Source organism: Condylura cristata, unplaced genomic scaffold (genome assembly GCF_000260355.1).
Source record: "Condylura cristata isolate star-nosed mole 26May11 unplaced genomic scaffold, ConCri1.0 scaffold00012, whole genome shotgun sequence".
Classification (NCBI taxonomy): Eukaryota; Metazoa; Chordata; class Mammalia; order Eulipotyphla; family Talpidae; genus Condylura; species Condylura cristata.
In genome coordinates, this window is record NW_004567113.1 from 16,728,156 (window position 1) to 16,754,147 (window position 25,992).

At 37.2% G+C, this 25,992-nt stretch overlaps 1 protein-coding gene across 1 annotated transcript in view; it reads right to left on the reverse strand.

Annotated features, from left to right (window-relative positions):
- FRAS1 (Fraser extracellular matrix complex subunit 1) overlaps nucleotides 1–25,992 on the reverse strand; it is a 412,381-nt gene that overhangs the window by 322,340 nt on the left and 64,049 nt on the right. The gene's annotated exons all lie outside the window — the stretch shown is intronic.

Genomic DNA, 25,992 nt, shown 5'->3' on the forward strand with positions numbered 1-25,992 from the left:
CCTGGGACATATGCTTTGGCCATGAGAATAAACTTGCTAGATGATGAAGGTGAGCCCATGCTTGGGGAGCCCACCCTTAAGACAACCCACTAGGAGCAAAAGCAAGCCCTCTCAAGATCAAGCAACCTGGCCCCCCCTCTTGCAGTGCTGCCCACAGACCAGAGATGTCTCCCAATTAATAATTAATGCTTATTATTTTAAGATGCTGAGGTTTGGCTTCATGGGGAAATCATACATTGTGCAAAAAATTAAGTATGACCTAATGAATATATTTAAAAAAACAATTTTCTAATTAAAAAAAAAGATGCTAGGATTAGGATAGTCTGTTTCACAACAACTGTCAAATGTAGACCCTTAATTGTTAGCTACCACTGCCCTTCATTTGAGAGATGAGGGAGTAGGGATGTGATAAAAACAGGTCATAGTACAATTAGGACCAGAGCTCGGGTCTTCTACTTTTGCAGTTTGATATGCTTTCCATGAAGTCATTTTGTTTCACTTCCAAGACCATTGGCATTTCTCAAGTCAACATAAACATGAAGAACTGGACACTATATAGTAACAGAGGGAAAGCTGTTCGACCTTTACATAGGAGGAGACTCTTTGAGACACACTATAAGCTGCACGGTGCTACAGAGGGGCCAGATGCCTTTGACATGAGGAAGACATCAAGGGTGCTGTGGGAACTTATACTTTAACAAAAGGAAGGTCACTGAGTTAAGTTCTATCACACAAATGGCTCAAAAAGTTCTAATTTTTTACCTAGACATTAACCATTTTAAAAAGGGAGATTGGGGGAAATTTCAGCATGATTAATGCTTATCAATTTTTAGAACATTAAGAGAATTACTCTAGAATTTATCTTTTTTAATTTACATTCTGAATTAAAGGACTGAAGGCTGGAAGGTCGGAAATGTTGACCTTTTTTATTAGTATATTCCCATGGCCTACCACTGGACATGAATAAATAAATGACTGAATCCTTTTAGATTCAAGAAGAAAATGAGAGTTTTGAGAAGGGATTTCATGTGTGTTTTAGGCTGATGAAGTGCAAAAGTGAAATGTTACCCTGAAAAACAGGACAAAAAGATGAAGGAAAATACTATAACATGTCTTAAAAGAAAAAAAAATGTTAATTATGCTGTGCCCATGTTTAAATACCACTTCCTTAGAGTGTTTGACTTTCTCCTAGTAAAAACTAAGATTTTCAATAGCTTTGGATTCCTTCGCTAGCAAAATTATTACATAGTAATAGCTTACATTTATATAGTGCTTTATTCTCAGGTAAGATTTTTCTCCTCTTTAGAACAATTTTAGTGTCTTACACACATACTAAATTTATACCGGTATTTTAATAAAAGCAAAACCTATCTAAATCTCTCTTATAACTTTCTTAACATTTCATGAAATTTTTTAGCAGCATAAATTTAATTAACTGGCCACAAATGTGCGTTCTGTTCCTTATTTTTTTTTTTTAATTTGTACTAATACAAAATTGTTACTGCTGCTCCAGCCGAAAGGCCATTGCAATCCTCATCATCCAGATAGGAGTACAGGGCGTAGGACATCAGAGCAAGAAAACCCAATCTCTGCCATCTTTGGCAGGTGTGCTGAAGCATAAATCCTTCCATGTTCCTGCACTGAATAGAGAAAAATGAATTAGAACTCCTCACACTGCCCAGGGTGAGGGGAAGAAGAAAAGAAAAGGAAAAAGCCTCAAACAGCCCAAGTGCAGAGGGAAAGGCAAATACCGCTTTTGTCAAGATTGGAGCTATGAAGGAAGCCATATGTCACATTGTGACTCGAGACTAATTTTTCCAAAGAAGCAATAAGAAATGTCAGCACTATAGATCAGGTCCAGTCTGGGTTACAAAGATTTGTGGGTTAGAATGGAAAGCTCACCTTCATTTATCATAATTTAAAATATTGTTCCCTTGGCAAAAGCAGGCACAGGAGAAAAGGGTTTGTATCCTGAGTACCAAACAACTTTAATAAAGTACCCACCACTTATAAAGAAGCCAGTCCCTAACTTATGATCACTGCAAATAAAACCATTATGAATATTACCTACTCTTATAATAATTAGTTCACTCAATTAACTGGTCTTAAAATTTAATTAAAATAGTTTTTTTTTAATAGTGAGAAATACTATGTAGATTTTTCTAACAGTGGGGAGAAAAAACAAAACTGTCAAAGAACAAGAAATATATAAAGGTATATATCTATGTAAATAAGGATCTAAACACATGAATTTACTCATAAGAAAATTAATAAAAAACAGAGCAGGAAAACGCAAATAAAAAAACTTTCTAAACGAGCTGGGCAATGTTCCAAAACTCTCCATTAAAAGCATGATATCTCTATTCTCATTTCTATCATCCAAGGTTTGGGTGTACTTTTCTACAGACAAGCAGTAAGTGAAATGTTGACAACTATATGTCATCTGCCAGCTGCTTCTCGATTAACCACTTCAAGTAACAGGACCTGTATCCCTGATGCTCAATCCTAGTAAAGGTCAGAAGGAAGGTCACCTCTCCAGAACTGTTTTCTAGAACTTAGTTTTTTAACAATTGGAATACTTTTCAGACCCTTCCTTAATATATAATATATTTATATATTTCTTAATATATAAATATATTAATAAATATATATTTAAATATATAAATATATATTTAATATATATTTAATTTAATATATTTATTTATGTATAAATGAACTGGGATGTGGGTCAGAGGTAAAGGGGATGAGAGAATTCACGAGAGACAGAGTAGGGCAGAGGGGAACAGAATAGCGAGATCAACTTCAATACACTGCTGAGGGAAGCAGTGGGCAAGACAGGAGAGGTCGGCTGTGCCACGTGGGTCAGCTCCTTGGCCGGGGATCGAACTCATGTTGCAATTGTTAGGGGGAAAAGATGTCCTAAAGGAACTCTGCAGAGTTTTGTGGACTCCACCCCTTACTCGAGCTTGTTGGGCTCCACCCTCTACTCCAGTGATTGGAAACTACAACTCCAAGCAGTACCAAGGAGAGAACTGTGAGGACCCAAGGGTGGAGCTAAGCAGGCATTCTGGGTCTTTGGGGGATAAATAGGGAGCAATTTTCAATGGTTCTCACTCGGGTAACTGCTCTCTTGCTCGGCCAACAGCTCTCGCTCTCTGGGGCAACAGCTCTCTGGGGACTGTGTGACTGGGAGCTTACAGTTTGTTAGTGAAGTCTCAAGTCAGTGGAGCTAGTAAGATGTTTTAGGTACCTTGTATCTCTCTCTTTTTCCCTGGGTTGTTCCTTTTTCTTTCCCCTTTCATAAATAAACCCATGTTGACCCTTTTGTGTGAGCCTGCAGTACAATTAAATTTTAAGTATGTGGATGAGGACCCACAGACAGGGCAGCACAGTTCACACTGGGGTGGCCTGTAACACAGTGGCTGGAGACAGCTTGATAGTGCTGAGACTTAACCCATCAAGGAGGTCCACGGAACTTCCCTTTCTTAAACAATTTCATTTTATTGTTTTCCTCAACAGTGAATGGCTGACACTGACAGAGCAAGAAACTAGGATTGTGTCTAACAACACACCTTCCTTCTAGAAAAAGCAATTTCATACTTCAGAATTAACTAGCTCCTAAAAGACTCTTCTGCCTATAGCCCCAGGAGAAATAACTTGGGTCTCCAAAGTTATCAGATGAAAGCAAAACATTCACCTAACAGGTAGTGACAGAAATGGAATAAATGTAACAACAATGACAATGGCAGCCAGACAGAATTTACAAGATGCTCTACATGGAAATCTCTATAGCTGAGATAGATTTGTGACTTTTGCAATCATTTGAAAGGACATTTCCCTCAAATGCAGCCCATTGCACTCAATCTTCATTTACAACAGTGAAATATTACTTTCTGTTTCCTCAGAAAGGACAGTGGGTGCCAGTAATAGAGAATTCCTGCAGTGCAAGAAAACAGCAATTTTTAATCCAAGAAATAGTTCTTCTAGAACCATTTCTATCTCTCCTCACTTAAAACCAAATTTTTCTGGAAGAATGAATAAGATAGAAGGATATAATCATAAACTGCTGTTGATGCAGAAAGCACCCCCAAATTAATGTTATATCCAATACATGCTGATTAAAAAAGATTTTTCTTGTGGATTTCTTTTCGGCATTGGAGTCAGATTCAAATCTACTAAGAAGTGAAAGTCAACATCAAGAAAAATAAGCTAAAATTACAAGACAAGAGATATATCAAGGACGAAGTATAATTCCTTATCAATAAACTAGTATCTTGCATATCTTTGGGCCACAACTTTATACTTATGTTTTTCTATAGTTGGATCCAAGCCTTGGAAAATGCATGGGGTGAATTTCAATCTGGAGTCTACACTCTACATCTAGAATGTTAAACAGTAAAGCATTCTACACTCTACGTCTAGAATGTAAAACAGTAAAGCATTCTACACTCTACGTCTAGAATGTAAAACAGTAAAGCATTCTACACTCTACGTCTAGAATGTAAAACAGTAAAGTGACCCAGTATACCTGGTCACTTAATAACATAGGCTCTGAGTTAGCAATCTGGAAATTTTCATTTCTCATTAAGAAAAAGAAATATGATTACTTCTTTTAATTAAAATAATCTTATCTCTGAGAAAAGTAATGAATATTTGCACTTATAGAAGGGACATAGGAAAACCAAACAAGGAATAAAGACAAAACTAGCAGACAAACTATGAGTTGGACACAATCAGCTGTGGGTGGGGGGAGAGGGGTCAAAACAGGGGAAGGAAGAGCACAAAAGACTATGGTGATGTTTCACAGGTATCTTGATGGAGGTAATTTTATGGGGATTACACCGGAGAGGAGACCAAACAATGATACAAATATATATATATGTATACACATATACATAAATATGTAAATATTTATCGTAGGTGTGGCAGATCGCTCCTGTCCTGCCCACTGCTCCCCTCAGCAGTGTATTTTGGCCAATCTGCATGTTCTGTTCTTCACTCTGTCTCTGGTGAATCCTCTCACCCTGATACCTCTGGCCTATACCGCAGTTCCTGTATGCATAAATAATGATATTTATTTATTTATTTATTTATCTATTTATCTATTTATCTATCTATCTATCTATCTATCTATCTATCTATCTATCTATCTATCTTATGCCATTCCTTTTCTTTGAAGAAAGGAAGATCTGTAAATGGCTTATGCTTGCATCAGAATAATGAAATAACACATTTGGGAAAGGTATCAGTAATCACATTGGATTAAAAAAATAAGTAAAATAGGCCCTCCCTGGTGGCGCAGCGGGTTAAAGCACAGCACTGAGAAGCTAAAGCCACTTCCGCATGAGTTCAATTCCCGCCTGCCCCGGAGGTGACCACATGGCGTGGCAGACCTCTCCTGACCCGCCCGCTGCTCCCCTCAGCAGTGTATTTCGTTAATCTGCCTGTTCTGCACTCCACCCTGTCTCTGGTGAATTCTCTCACCCTCCACATCTCTGGCCTGTATCCCAGTTCTGTATGCACAAATAAAATAAAATCTTAAAAAAAAAAAATAAGTAAAATAGTTCATTGAAAGATATAAACCCTACTTCATTGTTTCACATCACAATACACAAAGTGTACAAATGTTTAAGATTAATATTACTAGCATTATTACAAAGTTTTTAACTTCCACCATCTTGTTTACTTTCACTCGGCATTTAGCTGGAAAAACATACTCTCCAACACCTAGGAAAGAGCATCGTGAGGGCCCTCCCTGGTGATGCAGTGGGTGAAAGTCCGGCACCACAAGTTAGCCACAGCCACTTCAGTACAAGTTCAATCCCCAGCCCCAGAGGTGACCCACATGGCGTGGCAGACCTCTCTTGACCGACCCAACGCTCCCCTCAGCAGTGCACTTCATCAATCTGTCTGCCTTTTCTGCTTCCACTCTATCTCTGATGAACCCTCTCACCACCCCCTGCACCTCTGGCCTGTACCCCAGTTTTGTGTGCATAAATAAATAAATCTTTAAGAAAAAAAAAAAGGAACATTAGGAAAGCAACAGCAAACTGAAGGGCACATGCCCCATCTAGGAACAAAATGCCTAAACACATGAAGATGACAGCTGAATATAGGTTCCCAAATCTTCGAGAACTCAGTCATATCTTTCTATGAAATTTCCTAGTTGATATTTTGACAATAGACCCAAAAATGTCTTTCACAATCTAAGAAACTAATAAAATAAGCCGATAAGTTGAAGTTGACACACGTGACCAACAATTCTTCAGCCGTGACACAAGGTACTATTGTAGCTTACTAAGAAAAGCGTTGAAAATGCATTTCTTGTTTGTGTTAGAGAAATAGACATGTTACTCAGACTTTCTTCATCCATCCTTGCTTCCTTCCTCATTAAAAATTTACACATGGGTAAATTAAAAACTATAAAATCACAAATCACAAGTACTATAAATAAATGGTAATAGCCACACTGATTAATAGTAATAGATACCTACTTGGAATGGTACAATAGATAAACGAGAGTGGAGATTATGTGCAATCCCTAGAGTACCCTTTCTCTCCCATGGTGGGGACATACTTTTAAATGATTACGAGTGAGAGCAATAATATAAGAATAATGGTAAAATAATTCTACATAATTTTTAATGGTAAATCATTCCAAAATTAGGGAACAGTAACTGTTATAATAAGTTGTTATGAAGTCATGACTCACATAGTGCAGAATGTCACCATTACAACTTGCACCCCAAACAAGAATTCCCATTTTCATTTGCATGTCACACAACTATTTGAAGGTGTTTCAGAATAGAGCCCATGGCAACCTAAAAGCCCTATCTTTATTCTTAAAAAACACACAAATCACAGAAGCCTCATTGTTTGACTCCAGAAAATTATCACTTGTCTATACCATCACACTTTTTGTATGTTTTCCTGGGTTATTTCTCTCTAAATTCTTCCCTCCTACCTTTCATACTCCTATGACATCAAGTTTCCATCCCACGAAGGCCCAAAGGAGATAGCTAGTTTGCTTTCCAACTTGCTTACTATTCATCCAGTGAATTCACAGAGCAGGGACCAGAGTGTCTATGAACATCAGAGTATCACCCCCTCACACACAGCACTGTTCCCCAAATGTGATGCTTTGTGAATAAGAAGGGCTCCCCTACATGTGAAAAAGCTACAACTATTGTCTGGTTCGAAGGCTGTTGTTAAACTCCCCTAAACAATATATTATTCCAATCTCTGCTTGTGGCTAACTCTTCATCACAACTGCATGTCCAAGGACCAATACAGTGATCATAATTTAATTTAAATATGCTATCAATACAACAGCCTTTCCTTAGTAAGATTTTTTTTTTTAAAGATTTATCCATTCATGCATACAGAACTGGGGTACAGGCCAGAGGTGCTGGGGTGGTGAGAGAATTCACCAGAGACAGAGTGGGGAGCAGAGCAGGCAGATCAACGAAGTACACTGCTGAGGGGAGCAGCGGGCGGGTCAGGAGAGGTCTGCCACGCCATGTGGTCTCCTCCGGGGCAGGCGGGAATCGAACTCATGCGGAAGTGGCTTTAGCTTCTCAGTGCTGTGCTTTAACCCGCTGCGCCACCAGGGAGGGCCCCCCCTTAGTAAGATTTTTAAATATAAAATAGTAATGGGGGCCCTCCCTGGCGGCGCAGCGGGTTAAAGTAATGGGATAGCTAAATATACAAAAGAATCAAACAACCAGCCTGCTTGGGAGAAAGAGGTCATGTAGATACAATGAATTAAGCAGTTTCACTACAAAGCACTGAACTCAACAGAACCCAAGTGGCTTCTGAGTTTTTATTTATTGTGGCAAACCTAAAAACATAACACATAACATATTTTCAAGGTGAAAAAGAAATATTTTGTTTATTGATTACAATGTAAATATGGGAATTTAATTCACTTAATGAACACCATAGCACTGATCACTCTTGCTCATCAGCGGAGCTGAAAGGAGAAACTTCCAGAGCACTCAGAGCAGAGAGGACAACTGCAAAGGCCAATCTAGCAGGAGGCACTAGGAGATAACAAAGCATGCTGTAAGTTGGCAATGGGTCTTCCACACCATCCTTCTGAAAACGAAGCAGTAGGTGAGAAACACCACAGTGGTACCTGACAGGAAAACAGTTGAACTAAAAAGACACATTTGTCCCAGGTCCCAAAAGTTATTGTTAGAAATTTTTCACTAATGGTGTAACATTTAGAATCTGTCAATTCAATTCAATCATTGAAGGCCTCCTGGAAACAGAGGTCATTTCTCAGACTGACAAAGCTACCTGGGGACAGTGTCTTGTTTAGGTAATGGAAAAACAACTGCTTCTTTAAAGTGTCTTGCACATGAGCCAAATTCAAGTACTGTAATCCTTACTGGTTGGGTGGGCATCAGTGTTTCCATCATTCATGTGCACTGGCTACCAAGGAGCAGATGTAACCAAACTGTTGATTGGATTGCTCTATGTTACCTCTGCCAAACAGCCAGAAAGCAAACAAAGTGGCCTCTATAAATCTCATCAAAGAGAAAGACAGTGATATCAAAAAAGATGAGGACTTTGGGTTCAAAGAAAACATAAGCTCATATATGGACATGAAACCTTTATAAATGTTTTACACCTACTAAGCTCACAAAAGTGGGCTGAGATTTGCTTGTGAACTTCTATAATTCTCAATTTAGTCACAACCTACAAAAAGAGTCTTCGACTTCCACCCTTTGAATGCTGTCAGTGGACAATTATTTGGATTCAAGCTTTGACTAAGATTCCAAGAGCCCAGAAACAGCCGAAGGCAAAGGAACCATGGACTCTATTTTAAAACTGGCCAGCCAACAACAGCATAATGAACACAAAGGGAGAGATGGCCACATGAAAGAATTACGTTGTTTGCTGTTTTTTTGTGTATTTTTTTTTCAACTCTAGCTACTTGGCAACTCTCCTAGATCACAGCTTTGGGAAAGAAATTTATCTCCCTGATGAAAAATGAGCTAACAGAGATCCCATTGATGGCCCACTCACCAGCTCTCTATGCATCCATGGGTTTCGCCCTACACAAGAAACTCTACCAAATTGATTTCCTGAACCAAGAAAAAAGAGAGGAGGAAGTTGGGACAGTAAGCCAGGTATGTTTGATCAGATGTAAAAGATACCATAGTACAAGCAGAATAACATTTCATCCCGGCCACATGAAGCATGGTGCTTAAAATGCATAATTGAGCTTTCATTTTCGCTGCTTGCTCTTCACAGTGGGTTATAAATAAGCTCCTAGAATGCCATGTGTTTCTATATTAGAAAAAGCAAGTGACTGTATCATCAGTTAACTTGAAGAAAAGGTCACAACAGAAATAATAGTTTTGACAAATAACTGTGCTTTCTAACTATACTCTTCATTGCTTAGATTTTGGTTTCTTTCCTTCCATTTCAGCACCATTTACACTATTTACTTTACCCTAGGCAACACACTCAGGGAAAGTTAGATCAGTTTCATATTCTCTTTTTTCAGTTTATTTGTAAAGTAACAAAAACTACTCCTTTCTCACATTAAAATACACACCAAAGAGTTTTCATTCAGAGTTTATCAACCTAATTTAAAAACGAAGCAAGGAAAAAGATAACTATCAGATCGTATCACTTATAGAAGGAATATAAAGAAACTGAACAAAGGGTAAAAAAAGACAAAATTTGTAGACAACTATAAAACTGAGGCTTACAGCAGGAAGAGAGGGAGGAAAAGGAGTCAAAATAGGGGAACTGGGCGATGATTCTCAGATGCTGTTGTGGTGGGAGTGCTCCGATACTGTACAAAAATGAACGATGACATAAAAATAATATTCAAAGAAAGGAAAAAATTTTAAAAATCAAACAAAACAGGTCCCATGTAGATTTTAACCAATGGCAGGTCAAGATGTTAGGGAGACAAGATGAACAGGTCATGTGCTCAAGGATTTTATAGTTTAGCGCAGTCAGCTGGACTGTTGTTTTATTGTCTGCATGAATTAATGAAGGGTCATGAATAACCAAAAGTAGCCCCATGCCTCATCTAAAATTAATAGAAATCTTTAAAGGACACTAACATAAAGGGTCACTCACAACTTTCTCTATGATTTCTGTTTCTCACTAGGCCAGGAAGATGGTAGATGGAAGCAACTTAAGAACATAGGGTAGAGAAGACCCAAAGACAAAGACCATTATCTGCCCCCCTATATATTTAAGCATTGGGCATATCTGATCACCCAAGTAAAGTACACAATTTTAAAATATGGCGTTGTGATAAAACTCTCAGAATAATTCTGCATTGTTTGCTTTTACTTACCCATCTGTTAAGATTCCCAGTAAGCTTATTTTTGCATTTTTTCTCTCCTGGGATTAAAAATTGATTTTCTGACTTTTGTGTGTTTTTAAAATAGTAACAATGAGAATGACTTCAAATGGTTATGAAAATGATTACAGAAATGCAATTAAATAGACCTAAAAAGAAATGTTAATAGTTTCTGATCTTTCCTGCTAACACCAACTGAATTTCTTTAGGTGTTAAAGGAGTATATTGGTGCTAACGACTGAGCCCTAAAATTGGCAAATGTTGCTAGCTTTTCAAAGTGAATGCTGGATATGTGAAAGTTCCTTGTAAAGTTCTTTTCTTCCTAAGAACTATTTAATATCTCATTATAAAAATATTTTAAGTGGATTTTAGGCAAATATGCCAGAGATATCTTGAGCACGTTACTTAACTCCACTAAGCCTGAATTTCCTCTTCTTAATGTAAAGAAAACACAATTCCATTAATGTGTGCACCATTAGCTTAAAAGAATAAAGATATGAAGAGAATTGTGGGTAATATTGTTACTATGTAATACAACTCAGGATACCAACTCCAGTGGTTGGAGAGTCCATCTCCAAGTAAGAAAGGCAGGCATACATTAGCTGCACACAGGCAATCTCTTGGCCTCATTTAATGAGAATAAACACAAAAAAATCCCATAAATTAAAAGTGGCTGTGAAAGACAAATCATAAAGAATAATTTGCAATTCATTTGTTGCCGTAAGTAAATTTATACTGAATAACAACCTCTTGGGAGAATTTGCAAAATTTTTTTAATTAAAGAACTTGACCTAATTGGGCAAGAGAGCCCTTAAAAGAAGACTAGATTCATAAAGTTTGGTTGAACACTTCTGAATGGTGTTACAATCAATATTATTTTTTAAATTTGGTTTATAGAATGACATAAAGGGAAGCATTATAAAACATAAATCAAATTCAAGAAATATTGAGAAATCTGTTAAATTATTTCATATTCTGTTCTGAGGAACACAGTTGAAAGAGTATCTTGCGCTGCTTTACACCCCCTTACTATTATTTTGGAAATTAATACCACCTCCTCCTAGCAGGTGAGGAGGAAGTCAACCTGATGAAATAAGATGTTAGCACTTACCAAGTGCTAAATGTTCCAAATATATTTCAGAGTTTTGTTGAGCAGTGAGAGAAAAGAGGCATCTATTTTCCATTTCACAAAGTACTTTGACAAACAATGCTGAATCCATCAAAAAAGAATTTAAGGAATTAGACAGAAGGTAATGTACTAGATTTGTTAACAGGCTGAAATCCTTTTATTATTACAGAATGTGTGTCTTTCGATTCAATTCTGCAAGTTTCTGAAACTCTACCATACTCTAGGCCCCACTCTGGACCTCAGAGATTCAGTGAGGTAGAAATGCAGAGAAATGCAGTGGGATTCACTCTTCACAGGCCTCACGGCCCAGTAGATGTGGTCACTGTACATTTCCAGAAGACAAAGGGTAATGGGGTACGAGGAGAATGTAGAGTAGCTAGCCTGGCACAGAAAATCCCCTAGTGATACAGCTAATTTCAGGTGAAAAAGGTCATTGTAGTATCAGTATGGAAGGACCTAGAACATGAGCGAGACAAGAACAATGGAAATAAGAAGAGCTGTTAAACTACAGCAACAATTCAGAGAAACAATAAAGAAAGGTCAAGCATAGGCTGGATCATTGAGGACAGAAAGGAAGCGAGCACTGTGCTCTATTTAGGGAATAATGTGAATAGGACTAATAGGGCTGATGGAACATGACTACAAATAATGAGGCCAATTTGTTTCATCAATTTAGAGCCATGTCATACACAAAGTGTTACCACTGAATATCAGATTCAGATTTAACCAATGGAGAAAATTATTCACTGCACTAGTTTGATTTTTTTTTAAAAAAAGATTTATTTATTTATGCATATAAAAATGGAGGTGTAGGCCAGAAGTACAGGGAGTGAGAGAATTCACCAGAGAACAGTAGCACAACAAGCAGATGTACTGAAATACACTGCTGAGGGGAGCAACTGGAGAGATCTGCCACACCATGTGGGGCATCTCGCTGGCTGGAAATCGAATTCATCTGGCAGTGGCTGCGGATCGCTTCGTAGTGCTGTGATTTAACTCGTTGTGCCACAAGGGAAGGCCCACACTAGTTCTTTAGCACACAGTGAGACCTCAATTTCTGTGGCACAAATCAATGAATTCTCCAAAAGTAAATGAGTCATTACCAGTGGGTTCTTGGCTCTGGACCATTCTCAATCAATCAGCAAATACAGAAGGCTTACATGCAAAGAACTAGTAACAAAGCACAAGCAGCACAAAACAAAAAGTACAAAAGAATAGTCTTTTCCCAAATTCAAAATGCTTGCTTCCTTTGCAGGAGAAAATGTTAGAACACAAGTTTAAGCAACATTTTGACTGAATAAAAGCTGTATAAAACTTAAAACAATCAAGTTCTTCACTCTCCCTCACAGCCTAGAATACACACTACAGAGTCCTAAACAAAGACATGCTGGTGAGAAAATCTGAACCTCCTGTGTTGTTACCTTAAGCCATTCAATCTGCACCTCCAGCTTCCTGTGAATGGGGGGAGGGAATGTTTTAAACTGTACAAGTCCCTCCAGAAGCCACAAAATCACAGCTCTTCAAACACACATGTATCCACAAAGATACAGATTCAAATTTATAGAGTTCAATCTTTGTTAATGGCAACAACATTCATTTCTTTAAACTACAGCACAATCATACAGTACATGATACTGTGATGTGACACAAAATAGATAGAACAATACAAATATTGACTTAGCATCTGAGCTGTCACTTAAAGTCAGTCCTTTTCAGAAACGTAGTTGACCAAGTATGATTCCGTCCATCTACAGACTAAGATGATAACTGACAAAAGAAAGAAAAGGCACTACCTTAAAAATGAACATATTTTCCCAGCAAAGAGTAAAAATTCTTAGAGGGCCTGGTCAGCTATCAGGGCCAAGCATTCTGCTGGTGAAACAGACAACTGTGAAGGTTTCAGAAACCCTAACTCTAGAAATGCAAGGAAAGCATCTCTCCCTACTAGGAGAGAATTGCAACTGAATACCTTTTCTTTCAAGTCTATATTCCACTTGGAAGAACATATATATATATATATTTTTTTTAAAAGATTTATTTACTTATTCATACAGAACTGGGGTACAGGCCAGAGATGTGGAGGGTGAGAGGATTCACCAGAAACAGAGTGGGGAGCAGAACAGGCAGATCGACGAAGTACACTGCTGAGGGGAGCAGCGGGCCGGCAGGAGAGGTCTGCCTTGCCATGTGGATCTCCTCCGGGGCAGGCAGGGATCGAACTCATGCGGAAGTGGCTTAAGCTTCTTAGTGCAGTGCTTTAACCCGCTGCGCCACCAGGGAGGGCCGAACATATATTTTTAAGAGAATGTCCCAACTTCCACCTGCAGGTAGGTAACATGCATTTTGAGAAACGCTGTGTTATTTACCTTTTATATTCAGGACAAGTCCATGATCTTCATCTTCCATTAGCCCTAACATGCATGCAGAAAAAATGAAATTCCCAGCCAAATGACAGGTTTCATGACCCTGAGGCACTATGTCCTCTTCAAATGCCACTTTTTACTGAGGGTAGGGCCATGACTTTTACCAGATTTTTTTTTTTTAAATAATATAATAGTTTATTTTTACATCATTTTGTGCCTTTTTCCATCTCAGCTGTAATCCCTGTTTTCACCAGATTTTTTTAATGATGAGCTACAGGAACAAAAGAGAGGGTCCTCTGAGAATAGGAATGTTGATTGCTCTGTTCAATTGTATCCTAATGACCTTGAACCCTGCTGGCACTTGATAGGTCCTCCATAAACATTTCTGAATCATGTACACTATTTTAATGTGGGAAAACTGGAAGCTTTACATCCATAATAAAACTTAAAGATGTGAAAGAGGTTTAAAAGTTGGCTCTGTTTTTAATCAACAAACATTTATTTTTTTGGAATCCCAAATAATGATAATATGATTCAATATATGAACACTATTCTTCGTTAATTAGAAAAACTGCTGGACCATAACACCAAGTACCATATCTACAATGATGACAATGTCAGAGCAGACCCTTTGGAGAGTTGGAAGCATGCTCTACTCCTGCAGACTCAGAGATATTCCCTACAAAACCCTAAACAGCCAAAGTCAGTAAACACAAGGCTGGCCTTGGCCTTTGGCATAAAACACAAAAGAAAATAAAACTGCTCTAAGCCGTGGGTCTCCCCATTTTAGACAATGTCTAAAATGCCTCAACAAGAAATCCAATGGTATATGCAAACATCCTTTCTGCATTCACAGCATAAATCACTTCTCAAGAGGGCGCAGTTTCAGGGTACTAGTTAATCATTTGGCTGCAGTAAACACTAAAAGCAATCAATCTCACAGGCTTTGGAATTTGTTAAAAGACTTGCTGCCCTTACAAGCTAGTTTCTCCAGTCTGATACTTCTAACTTTTCCTATAGTAGCTAAAAGTTAACTTAAGTCATCTATCTAGTCTTCAACCAACAGGCTGCCCTTAGATCCAGCAAAATAAAAACAGAGCCTTAAAAAAGGACAAAGAAAAAGAGGTTTCCTCTATGAAATTATATGCAAAGCAGAAACTTCAAGATATCTAATACTATTTAAAGACAAAGTAAAATCCACACATCTTGGTTGAAATGAAATGCTATGTATTTCATTTTTTTCAGCTTGTGTACTGTGAAGATGCTTGGTTGTAGGAATTATTGGGGGGCAACAACCAGGTCCCACTCTACCCCAACTCGAACCCTGCAGCTCTACTTCTATCTCTTTTTTTTTTTAAAGATGTATTTATTTGTGCATACAGAACTGGGGTACAGGCCAGAGGCTCAGGGGTGACGAGAAGCTTCACCAGAGACAGAGTAGGGAGCAGAACAGGCAGATCAACGAAGTACACTGCTGAGGGGAGCAGCGGGCGGGTCAGGAGAGGTCTGCCACGCCATGTGGATCTCCTCCGGGGCAGGCAGGAATCGAACTCATACGGAAGTGGCTTTAGCTTCTCAGTGCTGTGTTTTACCCCCCTGTGCCACCAGGGAGGGCCCTAATTTTAACTCTTTTATATGGTGGGAATTATAGAAGAGATTTCATTTGAAAAATAGGCTCCCCTTTCTAAAAAGAGTTCGAAAACTACTTATCTTGTCCAAAGTTTAGCACTCGTGCTTGAAGCCAGGCTAAAAGTGACATTTCAATTTCCTCGGGGAGTCAGCAGGCTCTTCCTGAGATGGGCTTTACCAGCTCTGAGATTTTCTTCCTGTCTGGAAAAATATGTGAAGCTGCTGAAATTGGCCCCTGTCCTCACTTGACTTGAAAAGAGAATAGCTGCATTATTGACCTTGAAAATTCTAACAGCACAGTACCTTGATATCTGCTTCATTATGTCCAATCTAAGGATTCACCATTGAAGTAGGCAACTGCCGCTCAGCCACCACTGCAACCCTGACTTTAGTAAAGACAAACACACACCATTTCTCATACTCCAAGAGGTGAAAGGGAGGTGCAGTTGGGGAAGCTAGCGGGCTTTCCAGGCCATCATCAGCTTGCTTCTCTGGGTTGGAAACTGAGCCTCCTCTGGGCAACACAAGACTTAAGTGTGACAGTGACTAAATGCGTGTCATAGGGTAGGCTGCTTAGGGAAGATAGGAAAGCACATGAGAAATATCAGTAAATAATGGAACACGGACATGGACAAACTATTAGTTATTAAGTGAATGAGTTTGTTGCATCTGGTGATGCAAAAAGATCTCCAAAATATATTTAGTGAAAGGACAACATGGAGAACGGCATGTATCCTATTCTCCCATTTGATAAAATAGATATGTAAACTATACAGATGTATTCACCAGCAAAACATCTACAAGGAGATCCAAGAATCAACATACGGCCATTCCTATATAAGGTAAGACTAGAGGGGCCTAGCGTGCATTGTATAATATTTTTGTTCTGTTTGGAATTTTTATGATGAGTATGTATTGGCCCCATAAGAATTTTTTAATATAACCAGAGGATATAGAAAATAGAGAAGTGCTAGCTCCTCACAAACAGAATTTAATAAGGAAGGAATAATGCAAACCCGAGGCCAGACGTTCAGAAACTTCTGTGTGTTTGCTGCCAAGGGTACATAGGCCTTTCGGCCATTTAACCAAAGCATGGCACACGCTGTGGCCTCAAGCTCCTCGGCACTGCCCCAACTTTCCAGGACCATGCTTTTCCCAGTCACTGTGTCCCCAAAGGATTGCAGGATGAACCAAAATACAGAAAGGCAACAGGGCTCCAAATCTGGAGCTTTACTCAGCACACAAGGAAGCAGCAATGTGAAAATGGCTCCCCTGAAAAAAAAAGTGTGTGATCTACATTCTCAGTTTTTATAAGCAAACTATTTCCACCCCACTCCAGCCCATATGTCAAAATAATAAGGGATTATTCACAAGAGAAAACAGCCCCCTCCTCAGTCAGTCTTCATCTTCACTTGATGAAACACAAATGACATGAATTTGGCTGGTGCATGTGTTCCTACAGTACTTCAAGAAACACTGTGCGCTATCAGTCCCTATAATTTGTAACAATGAACACTACTGAGGAAGAAAATCAGATACTGCTCAAGATGGAATCCAAAGAGGCTGAGTGTCTTGTCCGGTCACTGAGCCTTAGTAACTGTGCTAATAGTTTGAGGTGGTCGCTAAAATTCTTAACTCAGGGGAATGTGATGCTTTAGATACATTTGGAAATAAATAATTAAGAACAGAAATTCATAATTAATAGCTATGCAGCCTGTAAAAATTGGAGTATTAATTTAGAAACTCAAGAATGCGCACTAAATCTCAATTCACTAATAATTTTTTTTAATTTCTTACATAATTTCAACAAACATGTTTAGAAAAACCTTTGAGATTCCATCTCGTAGGTTCAGACTGGCTAGAGCACATTTAAAGCAGTCAATAATAAAATTATATTTAGCATTCCATTACCCAATACTATTTTAGCTGAATTTTTAGCAGAGACCTGGTTATTTTCTTAGATGTCACTAGTTAATATTTCAGTGGTCTAAACAAGTAACAGTCTTTTCTCTGATTTCTTCACTAATAAAATTAAATAATGTAATTAGGTAGTTGTTAAGCTACTTTTCTCATGCTAAAAGTTTACGATGCTATGACCCTCCATTATCAGATTACACATCAGTGAAAAAGGAAGTCATTTCTCTATGGCTTTAAAGAAACAAACAAAAAAAAAAACTTGTTTTGTAGAAGACAAAATATTGGAATTTAATGAAGTAATGACAACTTCATCACAAACATGAGGATGCTGTTTGTCACTTGTAGTTATTTCCAAGATCACTTCCAAATTGAACTATCTCCACAAAATATGTCAGGAAAATTCTCATGATAAGTATTTAAGTGAAATATTTAAGTAAAATTTTCAGGAAAGCATCACAAAGACTAGATTACCAAGTAGTGCAGCAGGTAGGTGCTCAAACCAATGCTCAGCTTTCCTGGGACACAGTATCTGTATGTAATCTATTACCCCAATATTCTTACAATCTTAATAAAACTTACATAAAATACTTACATAGGGCCAAGAGTGCCTCACATTATCCCACTGAACACAACCCTCTCAGCAGCTCCTAAAATAGACATCAAATTCCAGCATGGCATAACTATAAAGTGGCAGAACAGGCCTGGAGCTTAGGATCACTGACTTGTCCTCTCCTTACAAGTTTCTACTTGCCACTAAGAATCTATCCTCAGAGTCAAGTCTAAAGCCGTTTACACGCGTAATCACATTTAAACAATATATGATACATAGTACTCATCTCTATAGTACTAGTCTCTCCATGGTCTAAATGGGGAATCTGAGACTCAGAAAAGACACACGTCCTCTCCCAGAAATAATGGCAAAGCCAGAGAGAGAGCCAGGTCTGATTCCAAGCCTACGTGAATTGCCATTAGAATGTAACTTCCCTGCCAGAACAACTTTTTCCTCACTATGTGCAAAATCATTTTGTCAATTCACAATGCAGTCTGTCTTTAGAACAGGGTCAGAATTTTACAAAACTATAAATCTGTCAAACTGACCAAAAAAATCACACCATGGTCACTGTTTGGTCCCAAGGGCCCAAAACAATGTCACAAAATAGTAGTCAGTGAATCTGCTGAAATGCTTGATTTAAACTGAAAAGAGGCTGTTTTCAGTCCTAAGTTATTATCTTCTACTACAAAAATTATTCCACTTTAGGAATTAAGAGTGTGTGAATGAGTGGGTGAAACATTTTATGGGATTCACATTTTCTTTAGTAATTGAACAAAATTTATTTAAAGACAGAATAAAGCATAATGGAAATATAAGTTCTTTCAGTTTCTCTCAACTGAATTTAAATAAAACTATTTGCTTTGATAAAACAAAACCAAATGATGGAACGAATTTTCCTTTTGAAAAGTAAAAATAACTTTGGAGATATGTTTTGTAATGAAATTGTTATACTGAGCCAAAGATGGTCAATGTACTTTTGGGCAAATACCATTTCTCTTTTTCTCCCGATAAAGACCCACCTATGACCACACATTAACAGAACTCCAAGATTAAGTCGAGCCCTGAGTCAGTCCTGGTTTTATTCCCTGTGGGAAACCTAGGATCAGCAGTGTCTCTTCCACACTCTCTTCTCTCTCCTCTTCCTATTTTTCTTGTTGGAATTTGCCTCCCAATGTATAAAATACTCCAGAAAGGTAACTTGCAGAAATAATGGTTGTGCAGATACTTCTAGTGAAATACAGTGAATGGAACAAGTGTTCATATGCTTTTACTGAATCCCTGCTAAAATAAAAGAAATGAGATGAAAGTATACAAGTGCAGATAAAGAGGAGGCCTAACAGCAGATGAAAGAGCACTTTTTTTTTTTAATGTAGAAAACAGACAGGGACTGGCATTTCAGGCTTCTTGGTATGAAGTGCCTTCAAGAAGTAGCCAATATTACAGGGCCCTGGGGAGGCTGACAGCGAGAGCTATCAGCTACTTCCACCCCAGCCCTCATGGAAGACTCAAGATTTATCCTGTGAAGGCTCTGAGTCAAGTGCTATGAAGCAAACCCAGCACTGCTGAGTTCACTCATCTTACTGAAAATTGAGGTATCTTACTGAAAGGGGAGAAAATACTCAAAGCTTGAATCCTTGATGGTGAGAATACCAACTCTGTCTCTACTTGTCTCCCTGAAATCCTGGCTTCCAGTTTCCCTTTGCAGAAAGATCTAAAATCAAGTGACAATGGAGACATGGAAGGAGACAGTATGAGAGAGAAGAGGGTGGCTTGAGAAAAAGGAAGGGAGAAGAGAGAAAGTGAAAGGGAAAATGAGGAAAAGAAAGACATGAAAGCAATAATTTAAGAATGTTTTCTAGAACTCAAGGACATAAGATGCCATACTAAAAGCATTAATTTTGTACTTAGTACATGGATTAAAGCAACAACAACACAGTGTATCATCAATTTCAGAACACAAAAAATTATGACACAACTATGCCAATGTTGAAATACGTATAGATCCAATGATATGTTTGGGACTTGCTTCAAAATAGTTACTGTAGGGGTGGGAAGATAATGGATATGGATAAATTAGTTTTACAAAAACTTAATTATTGGAGCTACAAAAAGCACATGGTCTTCACTCTACTATTCATCACTTTTTGCTTTGCCATTTTGCATAATGAAAAGGGTTTCAAAAACAATATTGGGGGTGGACCTTCCTGGTGGCACAGGCATTAAAATCTCAGTGCTATCAAGCAATTGCCAGCCACTGTGGCATGAGTTCCATCCCCGGGCAAGGAGGTAATCTGCATGGCACAGCAGACTTCTCCTGTCTCACCTATTGCTCCCCTCAGCAGTGTACTTCAGTAGATTTGCCTGTTTTGTTCCCCACTCTGTCTCTATCAGCCCCTGCACCTCTGACTTATATCCCCATTCTTGTGTTCATCAATAAATTTTTTAAATGATAATAATATTGGGATTATGGGAAGTAGGGAGGTGTTATGGAATATAAAGAAACAGAGGGAAGGCTGCATGTAATATATGAGGATGTAAGAAAACTACATTCTGATCTTCCAAGAAAATCAATCAATACTGTCTGTTACTAAAACAATCAAGAAACAGTAAGATGAGCATTAATTTTGCAAACGTGGAAAAGTATGCTTGAAGAAATAGCTATAAATGTTCAAAGCAGCTGCTTCTGGAAAGTGAAAATTAGTCTGGAGACTTGTTTTTCAAAACATCTTATTTTACTATTTGAATCTAAGGCTGTGTGCATTATTACTCTGACAGAAAATACAACTTAGTTGTGCTACAGTTTGGGGGTTCTGAATGCTTTTTTTAGATTTCTTCTAATTTATTTCTTGCTTTTAAATTTTCCATACACAGATCCCGGTGTCTCTCTCCCAGGTCTGATGACTCCCGCTCCTCCTGGGCTACTAGACTTCTCATAAAGTTTTCTTTTATGAGAAAAATATAAAAGCTTTATAAATATTACAGGGCTTCATAAATCATGATTTTTAAGCCCACTAAGGCAATGGTCTTCCAAACAGACTTCATGTAGCCACGATGTGACCTCTGGATTTTTTTTTTTTTAAGATTTATTTATTTGCACATACAGAAGTGGGGTACAGGTCAGAGGCTCAGGGGCGGCAAGAGGCTTCACCAGAGACAGAGTGGGGAGCAGAACAGGCAGATCGACGAAGCGGGCGGGTCAGGAGAGGTCTGCCACGCCATGTGGTCACCTCCGGGGCAGGCGGGGATCGAACTCATACGCAAGTGGCTTTTGCTTCTTAGTGCTGTGCTTTAACCCGCTGCGCCACCAGGGAGGGCCCGTGACCTCTGGATTTTAATAGTTCTCCAAGCCTCCCTTCATGCTTCCACTGCCACCACTTCAGGACAGTTCCCTCATATAAGATACTCGGCAGTATTTCTGTGACCATAAAAATAATAAAGAGGCATAGCAACAATAGTAACATTAACAATGGAATAAAAGTTGAAAATAAAGAAAAAACAATCTCCTACCTCTGACCTCTATCCCAGACCCAACCCATGTTTTCTCCTCTCTTGACTTGTACAAAGCTCCTGGATGAAATCCTCTTAAAAGTTAAATCACAAGCATGAACCCCTGACTCCATAACTGCTAGTCCCACGAGCTAACATCCTAAAGTAAGTCATCTGCAAAGTTTTCTGCTTTCCATGACCATAAAGCTAATTTTCTCAGAAACGCTAATCTCATTTCAGAACAGGTTAATAAGATGGTTGAGTGTTGTTTATTTTAAAAGATTTTACCTAATTAAAAATAGTATTGGAAATGGATATTCAAATAAACGGTTGATTTTGATGAGATTTTATCACTTGCTATATTTTTTCTGGAGGGTAATTTTACAATAAATACAGAACACCCCAAAAATGTTATTTTTCCTCTCAGCAATTTCAATTTCAGGTATTTACGCAAAAGACACTATCAGTGATACACACAAAGACTAAGGTACAAAATGTTTATCATCACATTGTTTACAATTACAAAAACACTGCAAATAACCTAAATAATCCAACATAGGTAGTAAACTTCAGTAAATAGGTTATGGGGCAGTTAAAGTTATCTAATTAAGAGATATGTAACAACATAGAAAATAGAGTATTAAGTGTAGGGGAAAAAGTTAAACAACAGAATACACAATGGTCACATTTGTATAAATTTATGTGTGAAAATATAAGAAAAATGACCTTCAGTGAATAAATCTCAAAAGTAATTGTTATCTGGAAAATGTATATTAAAATCTCTCATTGTACAAGGTTGAGAAGAACACAAGAGATTATGGTGATAGTGCACGGGTGAATTAGGGGTAGAAATTCTATGGGGACTATGTCTGAAAAAAGAAAACATTGAAAAAAAAAAACCAATGATGTAAAATATATATAAATAAATAAACTTATCTTGGGGGAAAAATTTCCCATTGTAATCCTAGGTTTGTATCTTTTTCCTTGTAATTCTGTCGATTATTGCTTTATAAATTTTGAAGGCATATAAATATTTTGAAATAATACATATTCCTGGTGGATTGATGTTTCATCATTGTGAAATGCCCTCCTTATTAATTCTTGCCTTAAGAGGTCATAATTATACTGACTTTCCTTTGTTTAGTGTTTGCATAGTGCTTCATTTTCCAAATTTTTAATTTTAATGCTTCTGAATTTAATTTTAATGCTTCTGAATCTTTAATCTTAACTGTTTAAATTTTAAGTTTTTAAATTACATATAAATTTAGGTTTAAATTTAGATTAAACCTAAATTTATAGAGCGTAAATATATAAGCACCATATAATTAAGCTTTATTTGTTTTGTAGCAAACCTATCCATGTTTAGATATTTTCCAGTATGATAATTTTAATTTTTAAGGGGACGCTTTAATATTTTATATTTAATAGAACTAAAGATATCTATATAACTTCCGTCATACTATTTGCTTTGTACTTGTTCCCTTTAATCTTCTTGCCTTACTTTGCACTTATCAAGAGTTTTTATTACCTTATTTCTTCCTTTACTTGTTTGCTAATTATGTATTCCTTAACTATCTTTTTAGGTGACACTCAAATTGCAACATGCATTCTTGATTGATTAAAGTTTAAACTAAATTAGTTCTTTAGTGCATTCTAGATCATGCAAAGATCTTAGAACACTTTTTCTCCCAAATAGGGGTTGCCTTTTGTGTATTTTAATTATATATATTAAATTATTCTTTGAATCGTCAATAATCATTTATAGTTAACCACAATTTATCTCTTTGTTATTCTTCTTCCCTGTGTCTCTGAACTTCCCTCTAAGATAATTTTCCTACTGCCTGAAGAATATGCTTAATATTGAGGTTAGTAAATCTGCTGCCAATAAATTCTCTCCATATTTGCTTGTTTTGAAATATTTGTTTTACCATTTGGTTTGAAGGACATTTTTGCTAGGTATAGTATCTATCTTGGCAGTTCTTTTCCTTCACAACTTTAAAACAATCTTTTCTATGTTTTCTGACTTTCTGTGTGTCCATAGGAATATCACCTATCACTTTAGCATCTTGTTTCTCCTTCGAAGTTAATGTGCCTTTAATTTCTGGTTGACTTCATAAGTTTTTTCTGTGTTCTCAGTATTTATACTAAGGCTTCTTTTTGCCCTTTAGTTTAACATACTTATTTGATGTCTCTCGTTAATTACTCTTCAAATGATGCTTTCCCATTCCATTTCTCTTCTCTTTCTGGGGTTGCCAATTGCACAAATGCTGTACCTTTCACCATATCTTGTTTGTCTCATACACAGTTTTCTCTGTTTTCCTTTCTATTTTCTCTCTGTGCTCAGACTGAAAACTTTCTTATTCTTTCTTGCCACTCATTGACTCCACATCAAATTTAGTGTTAAAATCAATCACTGTGTTGATAAATTTAGTTGTCATATATTTTTAATTATATAATATAATATAATTTGGCCCCTTTTTTTAGTTTACAGTTCTCTATCTACTCAGCAATTCTTAGTTGTATTGTTTAAATTCTTAAACATATTAATCACAGTTGTTTTAAAGACTATATCTGAAATTCTATTATCTGACATTGATGGGCTATTTCATTTTCTGCTATTTTTAATAAGGTTTAAGTTACAACTCGTCCTTTCAAGTGGCAGGCTATTTCTGATTGAGAATATTTTATATCAAAAAAATAAACAGTAGAAATTACTGGTGATTCTATATAATGCTATCATCCTTCAGAGAGGAAGAGTTTTTACTTCTGACAAATAGGTTAAGGACATCAGCATTTCCAAACCTTCTTAATTAAGCCAGGCACTGACCTTATTCACAACTTAGCTCAGTGGTTGGGATTAATCTATTTCCTGATCACTCTGCTAGGATGCAGTCCTTCAAGTTCTCAAATTGAAGCTTGGGGTATTTACCAGCCCTCTCCCAGGGAGTTCTTTGTCCCTCCATCAACAAGATGGCTCTATTAGTCTGTGCAGTTTTGCAGACCTCAGTCACTGTTTCTAGACCATTCTTCTCCTGGATCTTGGTCCTATAATTTTTTTTTTACAATCTTAATAATACTTCTAAGTTTTTAGGCAGAAAGTTGTTCATATTTTGTCCATATTCCCAGGTTGCTTTTAGGAAGATAATTTAAAACACCACAGTCCGTCATTACCAAAATGAAACTCCCCCTTCACAAATTTTTAAAATGAAAACCTGAACCAGGTTCAGTTCTAGACCATACTCAATTAAGTAAATTTGAAAATGATAGTTTGTATATCCTGAAGGTAATAAACCAAATACAATTCCCATGAGAATAGAATTTCTTCCCAAAAAAACTAAAAAATAATCTGCCAGCTCATCATCCAATGGGTATCTGTGGCTCTCATTTATAACCTTCCTAACATACATTTCCTCTTTCATATGAAGAAAATTCAATTTTCTTTCATAAGAGTAGTCTGTGTCATTACAAAATTTGAGAATTGTAGATGGCTATAAAGATCTTCTAGCTCAATACTACCATCTTACAAATTAGGGAACTGAAGTAAAAGAGGTGAAGCAATTTGCTCATGGTCATAAAACTTCTATAAGAAGTAGTAAACTAATCCAGTTCATACTGAGAACATCTGCACTAGATAGTTAAAATGGGGCAAAAAAAGAGGGGTCTCCCTCCTGCTGGAGCAAAGGGATAAGTCTCAGCACTATAAAACTATTACCAGCCACTGCAGCATGAGCTTGATCCCCAGCCAGAAAGCTAATTCTCATGGCACAAGCAGACCTCTCCTGTCTCACCCACTGCTCCCCTCAGCAGTGTATTTCAGTTAATCTACTTATTGTGCTCCCCACTCTGTCTCTGGTGAATCTTCTCACCCCACACCCCACCTCTAGCCTATATCCCAGATCCTTTATGCATAAATAAAGTAAGTCTTTAAAATGAAAAAGAATGCACAACTTCAAGTAAAAAGTTTAATAAAGAAGTAAGTAAATTGAATGTAACCAATCACAATGCTGAGATCTAATATGAATCCTTAAAAACAAACCAGAGCAAAAAAAAAAAAAAAAAAAAAAACCAGAGCAAAAACAGACAAGAAATTTGACTAAGTTAAGTGTATTAATGTTATTTTCGCATATCTTTAAAAAAGTCTTATCATTTACACATACATCCCAAATATTTATTGATGAAGTGATACCATCAGGATTTAATTCATAATACATAATGGGAGGAAGTAGTGAGTGTATAAATTAAATAAACGGTCCATAAATTGATGGACAGTAATAATATGTAGTGTTCATTAAGCTATCTTTTTATTAGCATAAAATTTTTGAAAGTAAAAATAAAAACTTTAAATAAAATGAAAATTTCACCTGTTTTTTCCCTAATCAAAGACATTGCCAAATGAGTAAATTAAAAAAATACATGTTAGTAAGTATAATTCAACCTCCTTTTTAGTATTTAAACACACAAATTCCAATAATATTGTTCCCAGTCGTTTTTGGTTTTGTTTTGTTTTAAGATTTTATTTTCTTTATGCATACAGAACTGGGGTACAAGCCAGAGGTGCAGGGGCAGTAAAAGGATTCACCAG